This window comes from Rhipicephalus sanguineus, chromosome 9 (genome assembly GCF_013339695.2).
Source record: "Rhipicephalus sanguineus isolate Rsan-2018 chromosome 9, BIME_Rsan_1.4, whole genome shotgun sequence".
NCBI classification, from domain to species: domain Eukaryota; kingdom Metazoa; phylum Arthropoda; class Arachnida; order Ixodida; family Ixodidae; genus Rhipicephalus; species Rhipicephalus sanguineus.
Window position 1 is genome coordinate 47,948,487 of NC_051184.2, and position 22,838 is coordinate 47,971,324.

Below are 22,838 nucleotides of genomic sequence, written 5' to 3' on the forward strand. Positions count from 1 at the left end.
GATGACTTTCTGTCTTTCTGTTGCCTATCTTCTACAATGTGTCATAATCTGTGAATCATCTGCTCAATGTGTTTGGTAATAAAACACAAGCAGTTACATTGAGCAGGCAGTGTTTCAGCAATTTGTTTTGCAAGCACAAATTCATTTCTTCAATTTGCATGCACGACAAGTAGTCATACTTCAATTGATACAAGAACCAGTGGTTGCAACATTTTATTGGAATCAAAACAGCAGCAGTTCTCGTGTCAATGTAAAGGATATAGGTATATATTTCCATCGTCGTGCACAGAACCTACTCCCAAAACTGAACACGTGGAACAACATATACAGTACAGAGGCCTAAGCACTATACATAATTCACAGCAGTAAAGCAATACGAAAGTAGGGTGTAAATCTCATCATGATGCGCACTAACGTGTGCACTTCACCGTGCCAGTATGTAAGTATAATCCAAAAAAATAAGCTACCCAAGGAACTTGGTGTCAGCCTACCACGAGGCAACTAATTAGTACAATAAGGGCTAGCATCACTTTTGGGGAAATATGAAACCGTGTAGACAGGCAGTTGTACAGTTTTTTATTGCATTAGTTTGCCCTATGGCATCAAAACATGTCGCAGATGATTTTGGAGTTGAGTTTCCTACAAAAAAGCCCAAAATAGACCTGTGGGTTGACTGTAGGTCCACTTACCAAGGTGCATAAAAGCATTCAGCAATGCCCACAAAAATTACAAGGTTGCTTCATATGTTGCTGTACATATTTACTCACAGATACCTGGAAGCCATCGTAATTTCTGGAAGTGTGCTTGGGAACTTGTCGGCATAATCACATGACTGCAATGTACCAATACTTCTAATATGCATAACAAATAGCCATGCTTCTATGTTTTTATGCCAGCTAGTGCCATCTGTAACTCAAAAGTTCATCCTTAATTCCTCACTTGATGGCTTACGCATAATTACCACATTGAAAATATCCAAGCACCATGGCTGCAACGTCAACTTGCAATTAGGCAATCACAGGCACTAAATACAAAAATTCCTGTAAATATAGTGACTGGTCGCTTTGCACACTGGATCCTAGGACTTGATATGCCATGAGGATGAATAAAAATTGACTACACATATATAGAGACTGTGAAACAGTCAGGAGTTCAGTTCATAGGTAAGGAAAACATGAAAACAAAATCAGAACACATAGCAACGAAGGGGACGGAACGACACACTACTAACAACTGAAGTTGAACATGTGCTTCGCTTTTTTAGTCATGCGTGTTATATCTTTCTGTGGTTTTGATTACACTTCAGTTACTAGTAGCATACTGTCCTGTCTGCCCCCTTCATTCTTCTATGGATGTGTGATTGTTTAGTTTTGTAATTTTTTCGTACTGTGTGTTTACATCTTTCTGTGGTTTCGATTAAACTTCAGTTGCTAGTAGCACGTCATCCTGTCCCCTTCATTTCTCTGTGCTGTGATTTTTTTTTGCACCCCCCTCTTTAACTATGATATACACCAACTCGCCAACTGCCCCTGTTAAGACTTATGTTTGCTGAATAACACTGGGTCCACTCAGCGTCTTTTTAAACAATGCGAAATTTTCAAATGCACATTATATCAGAAAGGTTACACGCAGTATTACACATAACACTCTGCATCATACCAGTGTTGGCCTAAATGTGGTAAGATGTACGAGCTGTTCGACATAGCGTAAAGTGAGGCACATCAGGGTGTTCCCCACAATCATGGGTGTCGGCAGGGGTTTGCACAAAGGGCACCTGCTGCCATCAAGACACACCAGCACTTGAACCCCACCCAAGCTACACCAATGCTCTCCTGCTCACCAGCCGACACGTTACGCCGCCTTGCACCCCCAAGACAAAATCCTGCCGACACTCATGGCCACAATACACTTGACTTGAACACAGACTGGTGGGCAAGCAACACTTGCTGCTTGCCAGAAGTGTATTCCTGAAAATTACACAAAAAGAAGTCCACTGAGATTTCTGTATACATAAAAATGAATGTCTTACCGAAGATTCGCACTTGACTATCCTTATTGCAGACATTTGTCAAAACACGAAATGAATACAAATTGAGATGCTGCTAAGTACTTCCTTGTGAGCGTTTCACTTCGTGTGCACAGGGCGAAAAACAAACGGATGTAAAAAAAATGCGAAACACCACCAGAAGTGTACTCTTGCCGTGTTACCATTATGTGGGTAGTTTTTGATGTCAGTAAAGTTATCACTATAAGTACACTTTAAGAGGGTTGTGAATGTTAGCAAGGTCTTGATTAACCGCACCTACTCTGTTTAGGAGTGAAGATTGGGCAACTTGGCACTGAACCATGGCAAAAATAAACAGCACACTTCTAGTGAGGATAAACTAAGGCCTGGGCACAATAACAGCGCTTTCACCTTGTCAATTGTGTCAACAGTCATGATACTATGTATTGACCTTGAAACTATGGCAACATAATGCAAAACAGCAAATTAACGAGATGGAATAGACAAGATGATTCAACAATCTGGTTCAACAGACTCAACAGCTGACTTATATCAATGCGATTAAATTAGCCTTGCACATCTCATAATGGCTAAGAATATGCACATGTAACCTTGGCAAATTCCACTGTTGATACGTGACCAATTAAGTTGCATTCCTCCATGACGTTGAATGGCCGTCCTTCTTTTCTGTTTTCACTGTTTCTGATTTTGATTGTTTTCACTAGCATAAATGTTCACCCTTTTGATTTTGTCACTTTGCAGATGGCGTAGGTGTTGCCTTTGAATGTGCACGTTTCTTCTGCTTTGTCTTCCTGTTTCTTTTGTATGCGTATATGTTTTGCCTTTGAACGTGCACACGTTTCTGCTGCTCTGTCTCTCTTTTTGCTCTACTGGGCCTTGTGCACTGTGCACTGGCCTTGTGCACTTCTCAAGCTACCATTGTCGCTTTTCACTTGAGGCCCATTTCCTGTATTTGCTGGAATAAACATTTATCCATTCATTCAATACCATAAAACGCATGTGCTTCACAATACACACTGCACTTAGCAGATGTGTCACATGATATGGCCGTCATTGTATAGCTTTAACATGATTTATTTGTTCTAGCTAAATGAATCCAAGCTAATGATGTTAATGTACCTTGATATACTATTTCACTGTTCCTTGATGCATATGTATGAAGGTACAGTGCTTATGTACCTTAATATGCTATTTCAGGAGACGGGCAGAGTGCGCAATGCAAAATTGTTGCCAAAAAGTCTTTTCACTTCCTGACAATCTGTGCTTCGGTGGGTTCTCACAGTTGCATGGCGGGAGAAAGATGTCCAGGGTAGTTGACTTCATCCAAGGTAGATGCTGCAAAATGAGAGCGCACGGTCTTGTCACATGTCAATGTGCGCAAATTGACACGATGACGAAGGATTAAAACAAACAAATGAAGTTGGAGAAAAGAATAAATCCAAAACAAAGTTGTCCTTTATGCACATTCCATCATGTGACAATGTGATAACCGTGGCCTTTTGCTCTAATGTATATTCCCTGAAAGCATCATGCCTCATTCATGCTTTATCGCAGGCAAGAAAATTATATCGTGCAAACAACTTTATCAGGGCGCACTCCGGGTCGATTGACTGGTCGTATGAAGCATGAGTGATATTCACAGAAGTTCCAAAACATGCATCACACATCATTGCTATCCGAGTTTAACGATTTAAATGCGAAGCATTTGTTAAACACTTCTACGACTTTGAACGGATCTATCTACCTATCTATCTAGCCGCCTACGACTCATAGCTCGTGTGGGTGTTTCATTAATGGGATGTATGCCAAAATTCGTGTGGCATGACACGACTGCATGAAGAACATGAATGATGGGTCTTAACTTGAAAATCATCATATGCATTTCATTAACGACATGATTTACACGTCACTCTCTTGGTTCTTTTGCGACTGTTTCGTTAACTTGATATTTACCAAAATAGGTATGGCGTCACAAGAGTGTATGACGCACATAACGACAGTTTCTAACTTGCAAATCATGACACGCTTGTCATGTATGGCGTTATTTGACAACATGGTCTCGGGGGCGCTAGTGGCCGTTTCGCATGCTCCATATACACCAAAATTGGTATTGTGCTGTGCGACTGCACGTCCAACATAAATAACAGCTGGCAACATGAAATAATGACATGCATGTCATGTACACACGCCACGCTCATGGTGCGCTCGCGGCCGGTTCGCTAGCTTGACATACACCTAAATTGATATAGCGTGACATGATTGTGCGACGAACATAAATGACATATAGTAACATGAAAATAACGACATGTATGTCATTTACGGCATGGAGCCTGGTGCACTCGCGTCCGGTTCTCTAACTTGATATCATACCAAGATTGGCATAGCGTGACGTGACTGTATGACGTACATAAATGACAGCTGGTAACATGGAAACAATGAATGACATGCGTGTAATGTACAGCATGGGTTACATGCCACGCTCATGGTGCGGGCATTTCGCAAGCTTGACATGCCGATTTTCTTTTCTTTCTTTTTTTTTTTTTGCTTTTCATTGCACGTTTCACGCGACGCAATGTGCAGAAGGTCATCTACAGGTGCATAAGCGACGATAAGGGCACGCAAAGAGAGAGAACATCAGCATTACTTACCATTTTTGTTCCTGAATGTGCCGAGCACGCAGGGTGCCCATCATCTGCTTGGTAATGCACAGCGGCACGCTCGCTTGAGTCGACAGGCCGTCGCGATTATCCCACTCGCAGCACAGCATGTCGCACTGTCGTCAAACCACGCATATCACATCCAGCGGCGAGAACACAGTGAGGCTGCAGGCACAAAACGCGCACACACGACCGACACAGCTGATCACTTGAGAGGTGGTGTTGACAAGGCCTAGCCGGCCTTGCCTAGCTACGACGATCGCGCCGCCGCGGGAACGACTCCCTCCTCACGTTCTTTCTTTTTTTCTGTTTTTTTTCTTCGCGCGCGCATGCGGCGCGAAGCTTTGTCCCATTTCACTCGGTAGCGCCTCGTCTGGCTTGCTTTTGACCTGGCGGGGGCGGGCCGAGTAGGCTGCAGCCGCCAAGGCCAAAGGGCTTGCTCGCTTCCTCTCCAGCCGTTCGGAGGGTCTCGTATATCTCGTTCTCTGGGCTATCTGTGCAAGGGATTTTTAGTGTGGTGAAGCATGCCGCCTCTTTCTTTCACTTCTTTCCCCCGCACAGCTGCATGCATGCCCGCCAGCACTGAAGGCATTATGGAAAGCTTCGGAAAAAAAAAAAAAGAAAACATGCCAGAGGAAATGAGATGGGAGTTTTTTGTTCCTCTAACTCCATTCGACGAATGGCGTCAGATAGTGAATTTACCTCCTTTCTTCCACATATTTTCTTAACGAAGTAAAATTGAGGACGCAGAACTTTATTGCACCCACCTCATTACACCCTAAGGTAGTACTGTCCAGATGGAGGTAGTATTAAGGGGGATTGTAGCCCTTTAAAACGCCCAATTCGGCTAGTTTGCGTTTGCAGTGTACATCAATTTACGCTGTTATACAGACAAGTGTAGACGGCTACGGGAAAATATATAGGCATGCGGTAAGGCCGTCATTGCTTGCTGAAGATGGAAGCGCCGAAGCATCGCTGCTGGATCTGCCTCGGTTTTCTAGTCGCCCTGAATATTTCGCCACGTGCGGGCTTAAATCAGCGGTCCTGTCCTATAACGTACCGCACACAAAACACGAAGTGTGTGAGCACGACCATTAAGAACTTATCCTCATCAGAGGACACGTCTAGGGAGGGGGGAGGGGGCTGATAGGACGAACACCTAAACGAAGCGGTCTAAAAAATAAAAGCAGGGCGCAAGAAAGACGGGACACAAGAGACAAGAAGACGGGACGGGCACTCACTGTGTCCCGTCTTTTTTGCGCTCTGCTTTTATTTGCAGACAATGCACCAACTCGCCCAGCAACGCACTCTATTAAGCTAACGAAGCGGGAAGGACCCAAACGCTGCACGAGTGTACACCTTACAAAAGCCACAACAAAAAAAGCAATCGGAGCTACTGTAAGTCAATGCACAGTGTGCAATGCTGACAGGAAGTAATATTGTTAAAGAAAACAACTCCCGCTGTATTAGCCACACGTGGTGTGAACAAGATGTCATGAACCTAAAGCCAGTTACGAAATGAGCATTTAGACGTGCGGTAGTCACGTTGTCGCGTAAGCTAGCAACCTGCAATGAATGGTTTGTATTGGCATCATCGTGGTACTCACTGTAGGGCTCTAGCGTGTTAAGAAGCTGCGTACAAGAGACGTGTGACAGCATAAAAGGCACGCCTCGCTTCTAAAGACTGATCGAGAAATGCGATCACCCGCTGAAAAAACTGCAACCATCGATCGAACTCAAACCGACGCGAAGTATATGTACCATGCACGTCAACATGACCATGATGTTCAGGTAGTAGCACGGAAGAGAAGCTGCAGGCTCTACTCGTGCTAACGATCACAAATGTAAACGCTTAACGATTCCTAAATATCATTAACTAAACGAGCACGGAAAACGGAGAACCTAAGATGTAGGCGCCGCATACCATTTGAGAATCGCTGGATCGATGGCGCTTTCCGAAGACACGTGGTCCCACAGTTCCTGGACGTCGTAGACGTCTGGTAGCCACGTTCCACGGGCACACCAAGTCAGAATTCCCGTCACTACCGGCGACACGGCTCACGCCAAGCCACAAGACAGGCAACCACGTTGCAAGAAAGAAGCATACGCCCGCAGCACACAAGAACACTCGTCCCGGCACGGCACGCGCTTCACATGGCTCGATTCGGCCCGGAAACAGCGTCGCTTGTGACGTAAGCAGCAGCCATGCTGACGGTGGGCGACACGAACCCCGATTTTCCCTCCCCCTCTTCACCCCGTCCCCACTCTCTCATCACTTCACCACCTTCATCCTCTCTCGCAATGCCCACGTATTTCGCCCTCTCCTTGGGTGTTCATTGAAGCCATAGCGCTGATAAGACAGGGACCACAGAAAGAGGAAAGGATAAGACGGGGACCACAGAAAGCGCACGTCCTGTCCTCTTTCTGTGGTCCCTGTCTTATCAGCGCTATGGCTTCAATGAACGTAACAAACCAACTAGCCCAAAAGTCGGTCCTCCTTGGGTGGCCTTTCTCTTTTACACTGTACTCTTGAAGTTTTTTCATGGTTTATGCAATGATTTGTGGTTACTGCGGTCCACTCGCGAAGCTGGCTTTGGCTGGCGTGCGCAGCAACGTTGTCCTCGCTCGCCGAATTAACGCCTCCTCTAGAAACATGCCTGCGGCGTCGCTGGCTATCCCATTGTAGCCGTCCTGCCTTGAGTTGTGGTCGCTTGTCGAGAGATGGCGCCACGTTCTCTCCTATTGTTTTCAATGGGGCTGACGTGGTGTAAAGTCGAGGGGGGTAATGTGCGCATGCGCAAATGTGTGTTGCAAGCGGCCACCGTAAGGATCGCCAGCTACTGCTCTCATTAGAAACGGTGAAGGAGGGAAAGGGTAGGGCAGGAGGTTTTTTTGGCTCACGCGGCAGGCTTCTTTCTAAAGGAGGCGTTGGCCGAATGCACTACAGCCCATTCAATTTTGCGATCCCCTTGTGTGCCACTCTGCGCAACTGAAGAGCGAGCTACGATACCGCAAGAAGACGCTCTTCATGATTTATTTTCAACGCATCGCATCACGGATCGTCCATCGATGTCCCGTGACTCTTGCCGGACTTCGTAGTAGCACATCTTTCGCCGTTCCTTTTCCGAGATGCCCTCGTGGCCAGGACGCCAGATAATCGCAGGGTCTTCTTTCAATATATCGCCTACGATTTATTGTGCTCCACTACGGGAGAGCGGTAAGCTGTACGCGTTCGTTAAAGATTTTGAATCACTGCAGCTGGGTATCTGTTTACAAAAAAAATAAAAAAAGAGTTAAACGATTAAGAGTTTAATGTACTTTGCTATGGGAGAGCAGTATGCTGATGTCCCTTTAAACATAAAGGGACATCCACACATAAGCAGTATGGGAGGCCGAGCTTAATGTTTGTTTCAAAACAAACACAATTTAAAGTCTCTACCCTGCGGCAACGTTTCAAAGGCTGAGACATCAAATTTGCGGCTTTCGCGTTTTGTTTCAAGTGTTTCTTATTGCTATGTGGCGCGAGATACACGTTTCGAGATTCACGTATGCTCAGTACATAACTGAATTTCACATTACTTATGTAAACGGCTGTCGGTTTGTGTTTCTGGACGCAGAGTTGGACAGGGACACCACTGACTAGGAAGCTTGGTCACGTGCGCCCACGAAGCTGTGACGCACGCAATGCTGCATCGTCTGCTCTTGCACACGGCATAAAACACAGAGTAACGCGAGTTGCGGCAGCGTCGGAACGCTACCAGCACGTCCGTGCATGTTTTGCACAGTGGCAGCGCTTGCAACGCTGCTGGCACTCCAGCCCGACCGTAGGTGGGTGGAATGGACCACGGCCTCACTGAAACGCTACCGCGGGATTCCAACGCTGCCGTGAATAAGCATATCGTCGCGCAAGACGAGAGCTCCAATGTGAACGCTCTCCATTTTTCAGCGATTGGGTAGCGCCGGCTCGCACAATAGAAAACTTTGCGGTGTGCGCGGCACCTAATCTCATTAAAGATTTCTTTGGGCTTTCAACACAGTGACGTAGGTGTCAGACCCACCAGCGATGTGTCTCGATCGCGAGTACGAGCATTTAGGCACTCTTTTGAAGTGAATTAGGATATATTTAACATTCTTGCTGTCTCGAAAACACCGTGTTGACTGTCCTTGCACACAGAGGAAGCCTACAGCAGGCTCTTTGGTGTCTCAACTCCTTTAAGCTGTCTCTACAAATATGCAATGGCGAGCCCTTAAGAACACTAAAGCCAGACTCCCAAGGCTGTCAAACGCTCCGTCACGGCATTGTGTCCGTCGTGACATGGCGTTTTATGGCTACCTTTTGTTAAATAATAGTTCGCAGGTGACACAGACACCTGGCTGTTGCTAACGCCATTTACGTACCATTACTTAAGGGAATCCAGCAAACAAAAACGGCAGCTAATGATGGACGCTCAATAAAGTTCGTTGTCTCTCATGATGGACGCTGGTGATGTGGCCGTGACGTGACGGAGCGTTTAACGGCTATGAGAATCATGTCTCGCATAAACGAAAGTTTATCTAACCAGCATACGCAAGCGTTAAAGGTATTTATACACTAAATACTTATAAATTGCGTCAGTATCACTTGTACAAACGCTAGACGCAATTTTACGTAGAGCCCAATAATACAATGTGCGCTACCAAGAAACTATACAACAAGAAACATGTTAACAAAAGAATGATACCTCTCAAGGATGCGAAGAAAAAATAAAAAAAATAAGGGGGGGCTGTGAGTAGATTGGGGAGCCGGATAAGTTGTTTCTTTTTCCTTAACTGAGGATGGCGCTGCTTGAAATTGCAGTTTTTCTCCACTTAATACGAAAAACCGAGTGTGCCAGCGTCTTAAAATGGCATCAACACCACTCACATCCAGCTAGTCTACTAGGTATCCGAAAACAATTTTGATAAATTCGATGTAAAGCCGGGAACGCTGCGCGCTGTAGCTGTCGACGAGGTTCTGCCTGGCACCGACGACTCCAGATAGCGTACATTGTGACGAAGAGTATCAATCGTACAAACATGCCGTTACTACTTTGCGACAGCGATGTAGCTCTAACTCCAAAGGTGCGCCAAAGAAGGTGCCGTACACCTTTAGTAGCAACGCATTCGAATAACGCATGCTCATTGGTCTCGGACTGCCCACAATTCACGCGCTTATCATTCGGTGTCACGTGCCAGCTAGCGAGGCGCAGGCGCATCGGTAACACTCTCCATCTTCTCAGCCAGACAAAATCGCGAACCACTTCGGGAACATTGCATGTCTTCCATCGGCTTGGGTTCGTTTTAGGGGCGAAGCTCCTTAAGGCGGCACCCGTTCGTCCCTCGTAGAAGTAGTAGCAAGGGTCGGTTTCTTCGTATACCTCCCATAGGACGCGAAATTCAAACGCTCCGCCGACGCAAGCGCCGACAGCGCCGAGAGCGCTATTGAGTTACGCCCCTTGCAGAAGGCCGCCAAGCTCAAAGGCCGATGACGTAGCGATTACGTTGCTTACGTCGTCAGGGCAACAGTAACAACAGCCGCTCGCCTCCACCCCCTCTTCCTCCCTCTCCGCGCGCCGTTTTCTTTCTATTTTTTTTGTGCGCTTGCTTTTCCTCCTCTCCCATGCCGCGCACCGTTTTTTTATTTTGTACGCTTGGTTTTTCTCCTCTCCTATGCGCCGCGCTGGGATTTTTTTTTTTTCGCGTGCGCTCGCGCGCGTGCTGTGCTTGGCCGCGCATTCGCGTTTGCCCGCAGCAAGCATGTGCTAGAGCATAAAGGACGAATCCACCTACAACATTTCTGTTACCTCTTTTTATTGTCTGTTTCCGAAACTCAAGATTTGCATGTAATGGGGCACGATACAAGTTCAGGAGAAGAACAGAAGGAAAGAATTCACAGTGTGTGCATGACTAAACACAAGAGTTTATTGTAAAATTTAGAAATTAAAAAATCGAACACATTGGAAAGTGTAGGCCCTTTGACGTACACACATATAAGAAACACGATTTTCATTTGGTGCAACACCGAACAAAGTGCAGAGGAGCCTCTGATGAGAGGTAATCATGTAGTTTAAAGAAATGTCAGTGCATGACAAAAACATAACGAAGCGCAAAATATGTAAATATGAAATAATATTGCAATGATTTACTTATTAACCGTTCAAATGATACGAAACACAAAACAACCACTTACATATTTGCTCAGATTTTGCACAAATATACATGAAATGCTGGACACCTTCACCAGATAAACAAAATGAAAAAGATAAGATTTAGCACAGTAAGCAGTACATTGCGCGAAAAAGAGCAAGACACAATATATGGTACTTGAACACTACTTGAAAGTTAGTTGGTGGCAACGGGATGCAGGCCATGGTCAGTTTATGCAGCAGCCCATGACATTCGAAGAAAAGCGTATTACTCAACGACCAAGTGAAATAAGCCTATACGCAGCTTTTCTTTCACCGCGGATACAATGCCTAGCTGAATATAACGCCACTGAAGGGAGGACGTCATGTTGGGTACACTGAGCACTTCATTGTGATAAACACAAACCGTAAAATTCTGCATATACGACATGTCTCATGCCTACACATGAATCCTTAGAGCGGTTTTTCCATAGGCAATAACAGAGACAATATATAAGCACACAAACTACTTCTTCAGCCGTAAGTACATAGCATATTCACGCACCGAGAAGAAGCACTGGGGGCAGGGTAGAAAGCTGGTCCACTTGAGTTGCGGATCGAGACTTCGCAGAGCGCTGATTCTACAGCTGTTAACCCCTCCTTGGGCAAACGCATCAGTTCTTGCCTTCTCGAATACTCCGAAAACGTTTCCGTCCTGAAATAAAGCACTGAAAACTATTAATTCCAACGATACAAATTACGCAGTCGCTGAGGCAAACGTAGTTTCGTCGTCTCGGCTCAGTGCAAGCTGCGATACATTAGAGCAGTTTAGAATAGCGTACGCTATTTTAGCGTTGCGGCTCGCTATTTCCGTCACTACGGGAAGAAGCGGTTAGTCGTACGACGCATGACAGTTGCGGCGAAAAGCCACGCAAAAGCTTTTCGTACGCTATTCTAAAACTGCCTATTGAGTCTCAGGAACGCGTATTTAAACGATGGCGAGTGATAAACAGGCAAAAAAAGCAAAACGCACTTCCATCACGCAGTTCTGTCATAGACGCAAAAGTTGAACTACGAGTCTCAAGTTCTTTAATTTCATTCCTTCTAGGAACAGCGATATTAACTGCAACATCGTGCTTTTCACGATTCAGCCGTAATTAAAAAAAACAATAACTGTGTTGTCCAACTGCAATTCGTAAATGTGTGGCTGCGAACGCAAGCCGCATGCTCACCTTTAGTTTTTCGGAACCTCGAAGACTCTTGCGGAACTCGGCCGGTCTTGAAGTATCCGTGCACCGTTGCATGATGTACGAATGGTGCGTGCCGTAACCACCACGGCGGCAAGAGCGCACAACACGCAAACACCACGAAAACTCCACACGCCGGCCAAAGCTCGCTTCATGTAACGGAACATCACGAAAGTTCATATCAAGGCCGGCGACTAGGACGGGCTCCTGTATGGCGGCGACGGAGCACGGCTGACATAACGACCACTCCGATAAGTCTCAAGAGCGAACAATGACCCGCTAACCACAACGGGAGACTTGCAGGTGTCCCGCCAAGCATAGCCTCCCTGCACGGCCAGCCTGGTGCCCGCTCTCAGCACTCGCTTCGTGCTACAACGGAACTTTCGAGGAATTCAAAACTAGCGTCGCGGCGCGCGCGCGGCCTCCGCGGCCGGCGCGGGGTCCACGGCTTTGCCGGCACGGCGGCAGGCTGCCATTGGCTGCTTTAATTTTGAATCTCCATGAACACTAGCGCCAATTTCACCTTCAGTTACGGCCCCTTTCAAAAGGCCGCCGAACTAGCAAATTATTCAAGATGGTGTCGGTGACGTCATCATGACGTAATTCTTTGGGACGCCGGAGCGGCAGTGTTTCCGGGTATTGGTAGTAGTGCGTAACCAGTCGTAACGCTAGTACCAGATCTTGACCTCCAAGGTGGTGCCGGTGGGAGATTTTTCCTGTGCGTTGTTGAACAATAAAAAATTCGCAGCGTGCGCGTTAACTAAAAGCCGAATTCTTCTGTCTCTCATTCCCCATTAGCAGCCATTGGCATGTTCCAGTAGGAAACGTTAGTAGAAGTAGAAGTGTAAGTGTTAGCTAAAAGCCGACTTCTTCTGTGTCTCATTCCCATTAGCAGCCATTGTTTACCTCCAAGGTAGTGCCTGGTGAGATTTATCCTGTGCGTGATTAAACAATAAAAATTTTGTTCAAAACGCCGTTGATTGATGAAAATAACCAACGAAAGACGCCAGATGTTTTCTAAAAGCAAAACGAAAAGACGCCAGATGTTTCTAAAGCAAAAACGAAAAGACGCCAGCTGCTTAACGAAAGACGGCCAGATGTTTTCTAAAGCAATGGTTTTCTAAACAATGAAAATTCACAGCGTACATGTAAAATTAAAGTGAGCTGCAAGTCGTCATAACTCATCGAACCTTTAGTATAAACGCGCCCGATCTCACGTCGGTGATGATGTACTGGGCAGAATTCACGGAAGATTCACGGTTTACCGATGAACCTCCGCAGCTTCGCCCACTCATCGTCATTCACTCCGTGGATATGCTGTGATTTTTTTCGTTCATCTTCGTCTTCTAGCGTCTCTTCAATCAGCAAGTAGCTTATTCTTCAAACCCTTTCCCCTCCGTTTTCGTAGCGTTAGCCAGACTGGCCTATACTCGCGGACAACTTTTCTTGGCAATGAAGGGAAAGTTACGGGGGCGGAGCGGCTGCACATGTACTGCTACGCGAAGTAGTCCGCTTTTGGCGCGCGTCTCGTAACGCCGCAAAAAAGGGATGGCTAGTGTTGCATTTCGACGCAAACGCTGCTTACCGTCTAAGGTACGGGTAAAAGGAGCGACTTTTTCACGCACGCAAAACAGCAAAGCGACAACGTATAATGTAAAAGAAATGCAAATATTTTGCTTGTGTGCGCTGCTTTCCGTCTCAAAAAGCTACATGTAGAAAATGAAGGAGAATTTTATATATCTCACGCAGAAAATGCGGATGTAATTGTGGGACTACATTCATTAGCGGTACGATACGTGCATTGTGGCTCTGTAGCCTTCGCTTCATTGCCAAGAAAAGTTGTCCGCGAGCATACACACACGAGCTAGAGGCGCCTTACACGACGGTTGGAGCGATGGGAACAGCTGCTGGCCAGCGAGAACCTGGATGATCAGCTGAGTCTAATTGACCGGGCCCGTAGAGCGGCTGCTGCGAGCGGAGCCCTGGACTGAGGGCCCCCCCACCGCAAGTCAAGAACCTCCGCATATCCGGAGCTTCTCCGCAGAAATTCTGTCAATAAATGTTTTCACCACCACCCTACACGACGGTTTCAAGATTGCGATAGCAGGAGCACGTGGTGTACCCCAAGAAACTTCCGGTCACCTCGTTTGTTATTTTGCAACACCGAAGCGTAAAGCGTTGTTTTAAGTTTTGTCAGAGTAATGGAATATTCTTTTTCCACTATCACATAAAAGAAAGGCCCTTATAGTGAAGTACTAACTCTTTTAGTGTTGTGTGTAGCTTAGAAGAATATTTAATTCAAATATTTTTCTAGACACAGGGAGAAAAGTGTTGAAACTCTATGGGCTACTCGCCAAGGGTCCCCGCCAATTCTGCTAGCCAACGCCAGCGGACGAAACCGGAAGCGGTCCAGGGCCTGTGTTAGTAAACAGCGAAACCGTCAATACCGGGCAAGCGCACTGCTGATAGAGCCGACGAAGAGCGGCTCAAATAGGAGGTTCTACTGTTTCAACCGCGACACAAGTACAAGATGACTGAATAACGTTTCCAACACTCCTCATGTTACCTGAGATCATAGCTCCTCGACACAGCATCTTCTAACTCTTTTTTACAAGAAGCATGAAATCTTATTTCAAGCTGTTCAGCACTTGAAACGTAATTTGGTTCAATGCTCAGTTGTGAGAGATGGCATGCTACGAGCAGGATGCCATCGATAAACGCTACTATCGGATAAAATCTGAGAAAAAAAATTACACCATTTCCCGCTAAAGGGGACCATGAGGCGATGCGAAGCCGGAGCACTTGCACGATCGCGTCCCGTTGGCGTTCTTTGGGCATGCTACCGACCTCGCGTCGTGGAACGCGAAGAGGAACGCTACGCGCGCCTTGTCTTCCCTCTAGCCCGGCCGTTAATTCTCACAGGGCGAGCGGGGAACGCGGTCGGCAGGCGTGCGAGAGGGGGGCAGTGTAGGAGAGGAGAGAGAGGGGGAGGGTACGCGCATGCGCTGGTGCTAATCGCGGCGTTGCGCCGGAGAGAATTTCGGCATGTCTAGCCCGCGTTTCCGAGGAAGAGTGGAAAGGGGGAAGGGAGAGGGGAAGTGGAGAGGGGAGGGGAGAGGAAAGTGGAGAGGAGGAGGGGAGAGGGGATGGGGGAGAGGGAAAGTGGAGAGGGGAGAGGTGAAGTGGGGAGGGGGATAGGGAAAGGGGAGAGGGGACGGGGAGGGTAGAGGGGGAGTGGAGAGGGCATGCGCATGCGCAGTAAGGGTGGTCACGCCGCACACCACCACCACCACCGGATTGAACTCCTAAGATACCTGGCATCTAAAAGTATAAGCCCTGCCCACCATTGCTGCCCACCCACCCTATCGTCCAAACCCTTGCACAGATGCTTCATCCAATTACGCGCGCTAATTATTGTGACGTCAAGCAACTTTGCTTTTCTATATATACTTGATCTTGCCGAGTCATAGGATTGTGTCACTGGTTTTAGATGAAAGCCGAATATTCCGGCATTCTTTTAAGAGGTTATGTCGTCAGTCCTCAGAAAAAAGAAATATTTGGTTTCGTGGTTTCGCGTGCGCGTACAAGAGCCGTGCTGCGCATGCGCGAGGAGCAGTGATGTCACACAGCTGGCGCGTCGAGAATCGCGTCCCTGTCGCGTGTGCAGCGTCGACTGACCGAGTGCGTCCACTGCTGCCACTGCATGAACGCGCGAACTGCGCCACGGGCGATAGCGTCCCTCTACGTCGAGCAAGGTCCATACGTCACGGAGGGAGAGCGCAGGCCTTCTCTTGTCTAGGGGGTGTTGGCTGGAGCCGCTTGATAGCGCCTCTAGCTGGTAAATGCTGCTCACCAGCGCAGAAGAGCGGAGAAGCTTAACTCATCGGATCCCGAAGTAGTTGCCTGGCAATTTAGCGGTTGAGCATAGCAACAACGAACGACACAAGGCTATACGTGCTGCGGAGACGCTGGAGCAAATGGAGGAACGTCTAGCAAAGCGGCGTCGCCAGGAGGCTGAGCCAAGGAGGTTAATGAGCGACGTGCCCGATCATCTCTGCAGCAGCAACAACAAGACGCCGTCGATGGCGTCAAGGCTCGCCGAACGACTGACTATACGGTGAAACTTAGTGAAAGCGCCAGTGCGACTCGGACCTTCGAGACGGACTTCGTAAACAATCCGTTTGGATATGTGTGTGACGTGTGTGAAAGACTGTGGCACATGAAAGACTTGACGCCGCTAAGTAGTACCATGCGTGAAACGTTGAGTTTAGCGGCGGCGCCTGAGTGGGGCGATAACGTGGCGCCGGTTATGAAATAATCAGCTGAAACTTAGCTCACGCTACGTATATCCTGGCATAGCCGAGCTAAGCCACTACAATTTTGATCTACTGCGCGCTTAAAGTCGCACACAGTCTTGTAAAACTTTAGTGGTCTCTCACCCTGCGGTCCACTGTACCTCTCCGTTGTAAACGTAGTCTTTAGTGTATTTGTGCAGCATATTAGGAAAGCTCTTTCCCGGATATTCCGGATCAGCGAACTACCTAGAGATTGCTTTTGCTGCCAGTGCTCTAGTGAACTTAGGATGACGCGTCCAGAGCTTATTTGTACAACGCATTATGGCATTACATGAGTGGGTGGCACTTGTGTCCACCTTCCAAATTGCACAGGTAGTGAACGTAATATTTGGCATTGAACGGAGTATTGAGAAGCCTCCCAACAGTTTTTGGTCTAGACTTCCTACATAACTTGTCCCTTTTCACAAATACATAAATATCATTGCTACGAGCAGTAAACGGCAAGCTATATTTCTCCCAAATTTTACCGGACGACGTTTGTAGTGGCGACGGTATACCGTGGGTAGAAGTGTTGAACCGCGGAGTTTCGACTCTGACAATACCATAGAGTTTAAAGGGACACTAAAGAGCAAAACGATTTTTCTTGCATTAGTAGAGTAGTCTTCCACGATACCAAAAAAAAAAAAAAAACATGGCTGATCCCTCTGTCATAGGAATCGGTATAACACGAAAGTGACACGTGTCTTCACAGAAGTACTGCTTATTGTGTAGTGATATATGAGAGCTTGTACAATGTCTATTCGTGTTTGGCAGCTATAGCACCGTTTGACGTGGATGCACCCATGTTGACAGCATGTCTATATCGCGACGACTAACGCCCATGATCATGATTAAACCGTTGCGCACGGTAGCTGACGGTGTGAACATATATTTGGACACAGCGAATCGTGAATCCCGCGTAAGGATGATATCAACAAGCTCATAATCAACATTGGTACCCGGTATGCACTTCTTCAAAGCGTCGTCAATTAAGGAGAGAAACGGCACGGTGTGCGCTTTCTAGTAAAGGGTAGCCGACGCCTGTGCTCATGCATACATAACACACACTGCGCTTCAGCAACACGGGAGGAGGTTCGTAGCCTGAGCCGCAAACGCGTGCGTCCCGCTGGCCTCTGTCTCGCAGGCGCTGCTCTCGCTCCATAGGCACGACATTCGCCCGTCCAACTTGCGTCCTTTGTGCAACGCATATTGCAGCAGTTTTGTTAGTCGGTGCTCTCGCAATTGAAGCAGTCGGCGGCGGAGAAATCCCGTTGGTGGACGTGGGAGCTGCACTACTCCGATGAGCCGACGCACGCTAATACGAAGCCAAAGGCAAAGAACGTAACTGCGTCAAGGGTGCCTCGGCGACGCCAGCGCGGCCAGTCTACCGCTCTGGTATCGAGACGCTTTAACCATGACCTCCGATACCGCGTGCAATCTCGGAGTAATCGCTAGTAAGTGTCGAGCGTGAAGCATTACTTCTTTTCACATCTCACAGACGGCGGCACCGCCCCGCTCCGCCCGCCGCGAAAGAGAGTGTGTGAAAGATATAAGGCGCGTTCGCGCCGTGACTAGTGTCTCTCGAGTTAGCTTAGTCGGTAATGCGTCGGGCGCTTGCCGTCGCGGCCGCAACTTCGTGGGTTCGATTCCCAGCAGGGTATCTTTTTCTTGGTTTTTTTCTTTCTCACCCGTTGGCGTCCATTTTATCAACGTCATATCTGTGACGGATGTACTTGGTGGACCCCGGCATAAAACACTTTCGTGTTAAAACAGCACGCTTGCTGCGAGAAGACGCTTAATCGAGAAAACGCGCAAAAAGAAAATACAGGTGGCGACGCCACCTTGGAATTGCCGCACCATTTGCCGTGACGTCACATATTTTTGACGGCGCCTGGTTGGGCCTACGTGGTTCCTAATCGGTTAAATCGAAGCACATTGTCCTCTGAGGGGGCCTGCGACTTGACATAACGAGTTTGTAGAAATTTCGTCGAGCCAGTGGCGCCAAAATACGTTAAATGCTCTTTGAGATCTTTTACGTCACGAATTACAAAGTTTGGCGCGAAATTTAAAAATGAGACTTTGAACTTGGTTTTCTCCTCTAATAATAAGCCTATGGTGGTGAAATAAACTACACATGAGTTCTCCGAGGACACTTTATCAATCTAAACGAATTCATTGTTTCTCTTTAGTGTCCCTTTAATAATATAGAACATTACAGGGAAATCTGGCTCTAGTGTCAATGGGAGCTGCAACTCGAGGCGCTTCACTCAGCATGGGAATGATGGGTACCACTTGGATTTGCCTAACCTTCGTTCTTTCAGATCCGTGTGTATCCGTGTGGCCTGAAGCTGCTTTATCACAAAACGAAGTTCAGCAGTCCCACTTCCCCACCTAGACCCTTTTATACTCACCAATTCAAAAAAGCTCACGAGATTCACAAGGAGCCATTCTTTTATCCGAAACAAAAGCCAAAGCAGAACCATAAAGAAAGCCACAAGTGTGTTCGAAGACGCAAGCACGAAGACTGGGCAAATCCGTGTACTACCCGTCGTTCCCATGGTGGCTGAGCCATGGAGGAAGGAAAACTCAGGAGAGGCCCTATCGTATCCCAATGCATTGAGAAAAGTGTGGCGGAAGTGACGTCAGATTTATGGGGCAAACAAACCGGTATGGGGCAAACAAAACAGCAGACGCCCCGCGGCGTGCTCTCCGTAGTGGTTCGCTTCTGCTCAGATTTGTAGTCCCGGCGTAAACTTAGCGCGTATTGTGCGGTTCGCACGTAGTAAAACGTTGCAAGCAGACGTTTACCAGGCTGTTCGTGCGTGACAGGCCCGAGCACTGCGTGCTGAAATTCTTCGTGGAGCGTTTTTGTGCAACAGTACAGAAAGTACCGGTACGTGCCCTAATCAAAAACATTCAGCCCCTCCATCACCGTATGCGACCTCACCTAGCAGTGACTTACGCGTTCTGCTGGACGTTAGATCTTTCTTTTCCTTTCTCGTAGCCCGATTTCCCGATCTACTGCCCGATTAGCGGTTCTTTCTCGTGTATATGGAATGAGCGCAGTAGCTATTCGGCGCAACGCCAACCTATAGTCTTCACGTCGAAAAGAGGACACCGCTGTATTGTATAGGCGATCGTGCACGTAAAGTTTGTAATTCCAGTGCGCACACAACACAAGCACGCAGCGAGCGCACACCGAACAATACATACATCACGTAGTCCGATAATAACAATTGTTTATTGCCCTTTCGTTGAACGACACAGCCTCCAAAACGTACGATGCCTTCAGCGCATGCTATGTACGGCGCGTCAGACGCCACAAACAAAAGTTCACATGAGTTCTGAGTTGACAGAATGAGTAACAGGCAACAGAGCGCACATCCGAAAGCTTCGCACGCAAATACCATGCCTTAGTGATCAGCAATGAAGCGAATGTATACGTACACATGAGAAGTGACACCCGGTACTGTCCGCAGTGCACGCGATTTGCACCGGGTATACGCAACAGCTGGGTATTGCGTAGCTTTCCTAAAGAACACACACAGCACAAAGAGCAGCATGCGTGAATCGACTACACCGCTTGCACGGCGAAAAACAAACAAACGAAAAAAGGCTGCAAAGTTTCGCGATGCGCGCATGCGCTTGCAAACGTCCCGACGGAAATCGCGAAATGTTTCGCTGCGCCTTCGCTAGGAGGCGATGCGGGTGTTTGCGATGTGGAGGCTTCACGAATGTGACGTCAGGGCCTCTCCTTAGTATTCCTTCCTCCATGGGCTGAGCGACCGCAGCGCAACAGTTCCCCCTACAAGACATTTTAGGAAACTCTATGCACCAGGCCCGTAGCCAGGAAATTTTTTCGGAAGGGGCCCACTTGCTGAAAACCATGACTTTTTGAGAAAAACACCTATTTTCATTATTTATTTTTGGTAAAAACACGTACTTCACCAAAATTTCGGGGGCGGGGCCTAGTGCACCCCCCCCCTGGTTACGGGCCTGCTATGCACAATAACCCCGCCATCGGGCCAGTGTTGTGACATGTCGGACAGCTGCCGGCACACTGTTCCGTCTGCGCAGGGGAGGTTGCCATGCCTGCTGCTTTGCATCAACGTGTCGTGCCCGCGTTCAAGCACATTGCGCTGAACGTTCCGACAGTTGAGAGTGACGCTGGAAAGCATAACTTAGAGGACAGTCAAAAGAAAGGTGGAGGCTTCCCTCCTTCTTCGGAATCAATAGTCTTTGTCGGCCAGAATATTACATCTTTGCAGGATGCAGCCATCTTTGACAAATAACTGTGGTTTAGGTAGAATAGACTATCTTCTGCGTTGCCCCAGCCACAGACGCAACGATCGATCACCTACTTGGGACCTGTCCGGGCCTTCACAAGGCTCGCACCCGCCACCTACGAGGCCTTGACTACCGCCCCGGTCGACCACCTGACTTAACGCGCTGGACGCACGGGCCTTTGCATCGACCGCTCCTGGCCTTTATCCGCGAAACTGAACTCTTTCTTTTTATTTAACTTATGCAGTAGGGCATACTGCGCCAATAAAAAAAATGGACTATTACAATAGCGTGCGGCCTGTCGTCGTCCCAGGCTTGTCGCCAGTGTTCGCTCGCCATTAGCAGTGACGTAACCGAACCTGCAGCCCGTGCACCTTGCCGCGCCGACGCGTAACAACTACTCCAAATATTATGAATGCTTGCTCTAAACGGGGCTGAAAGAGTAAAAGAAGCGTGTCCACAGGGGTCATCAAGAGCAAACCAAACACGGTGTTGAAAAAACAAGCATACATACATTTGGGTTCTTTTCGTACTAAACGCATGTTAAAGTGCACTGTTGCCGTTTCCGCCATCTCAGAAATATGCAATTCAGGTCATGTTTTGACCTGTGGCACACGCGCGTGCGCACACACGCACATGCACGCACACACGCATGCACGCACACACACACACATACACACACACTCTTCGTACAGCGGAAAGTCTCGCTACGGGTTAGATACGACCATTGCTGGTTACGCTTTCTCGTAAACGCCACTGATACGCTGAACATATACATCATGTCATATCCAGCGAGCAAGAATTAGAAGATATCTAGTTGCGATAAGGCCTCCTCAACAAAGGAATGTCGCGAGTGCTTTTTATCGTTGCCGTTATCACGCGCTAGCGTTTCGCAATCGAAACTTGAATGGACGATATGCCCGGGTTCTGCGCAGCCTCATTGCGGTGCTGGTAACTACGAACTCAGTAAGTACCTGTTTTCTGAAGCTCAAAAATCATAGTCGGTTTGTTTGAAGGAAACGCGGTTTAAACTTGCTGGAATATACAGAACGTGAAAGATAAATAGCTAGAGGGGAACATAAAGATAACTGGAATTTTTATGGGCTATCTGCAGTGCCAAAATATAAGAGCTAATCGCACATTGAGAAGAGAAGAAAACGTAGGTGGCTACACCATCCCGCTGTCATAATATTTAGCGACATCTGCTCAAGTATAGTTTTTTTTGTTTATATGTAAACATTTAAAACGTCGCGTGATAGAGCAGCTGAGTACTAACCGTCCTGAGCTTTGAAAAAGTTTTACGTAAGCCACAACGGCCGAGCTACCTCTGGGATTCTGGGTCGTAACTAAAAGCAAGCAAAATAACGATCACTGTGTTACTAAATCTTCCAATAATTTCTCTCAACGCGTGAAATTCACACAAGTTAAATTTTGAAACAGTACATTATCAGTCTAAACAGACTTGTACCTATTTTGGGCTGTACTTAGTACATGTCGTTCGTCTCGTAAGTTCAGCAAGTCACTACGGATATTCGACTTTTACGCTTTGTGTTATGTCAAGCAAATAATGAACTTTTGTTTTGTGTGGATGCGTTGATGCAGAGCTTGACGTAGTACTTGCGCTTGTATTGCATTATGATTGTGAACATAATTGTGTTCTTTAGCCTTGTATAAGGACTGTTGTGTAGGGCATAAAAACGTACAGCGTTTACGCTTTACTAATACCATATATTAAAACTCCCTATATTAGGAATATTAGGAATTTATATAGGAAATCCTTATATTAAGAAGTTTGTAAGGTATAACGTGGCAGCAGAAAGCACAGGGCCGGGTTGATTGGCGGAACGTGGGAGAGGCATTTGCCCTGCAGTGGGCGTAGACAGGCTGATGATGATGATGATGATGATGATGATATTAGGAATAGGAAACTGCCTACAATAGGAATAATAGGCAACTAAGAAGCTTTCTTTCTGAGAAATCAGTGCGGATTTCCTTTTGGCTTCGTGCTACAGACGGGTGGTTGTCAATTTACCTTTCTTAACCCTTGCACCACCTTGCGGGATTCCGCAGAACTCATTTGTAATAACATATGTCCATGTGCTTCGAGTTGTCGATGAATTCGCCCTCCCGCTGCCAATCGCTAGCTT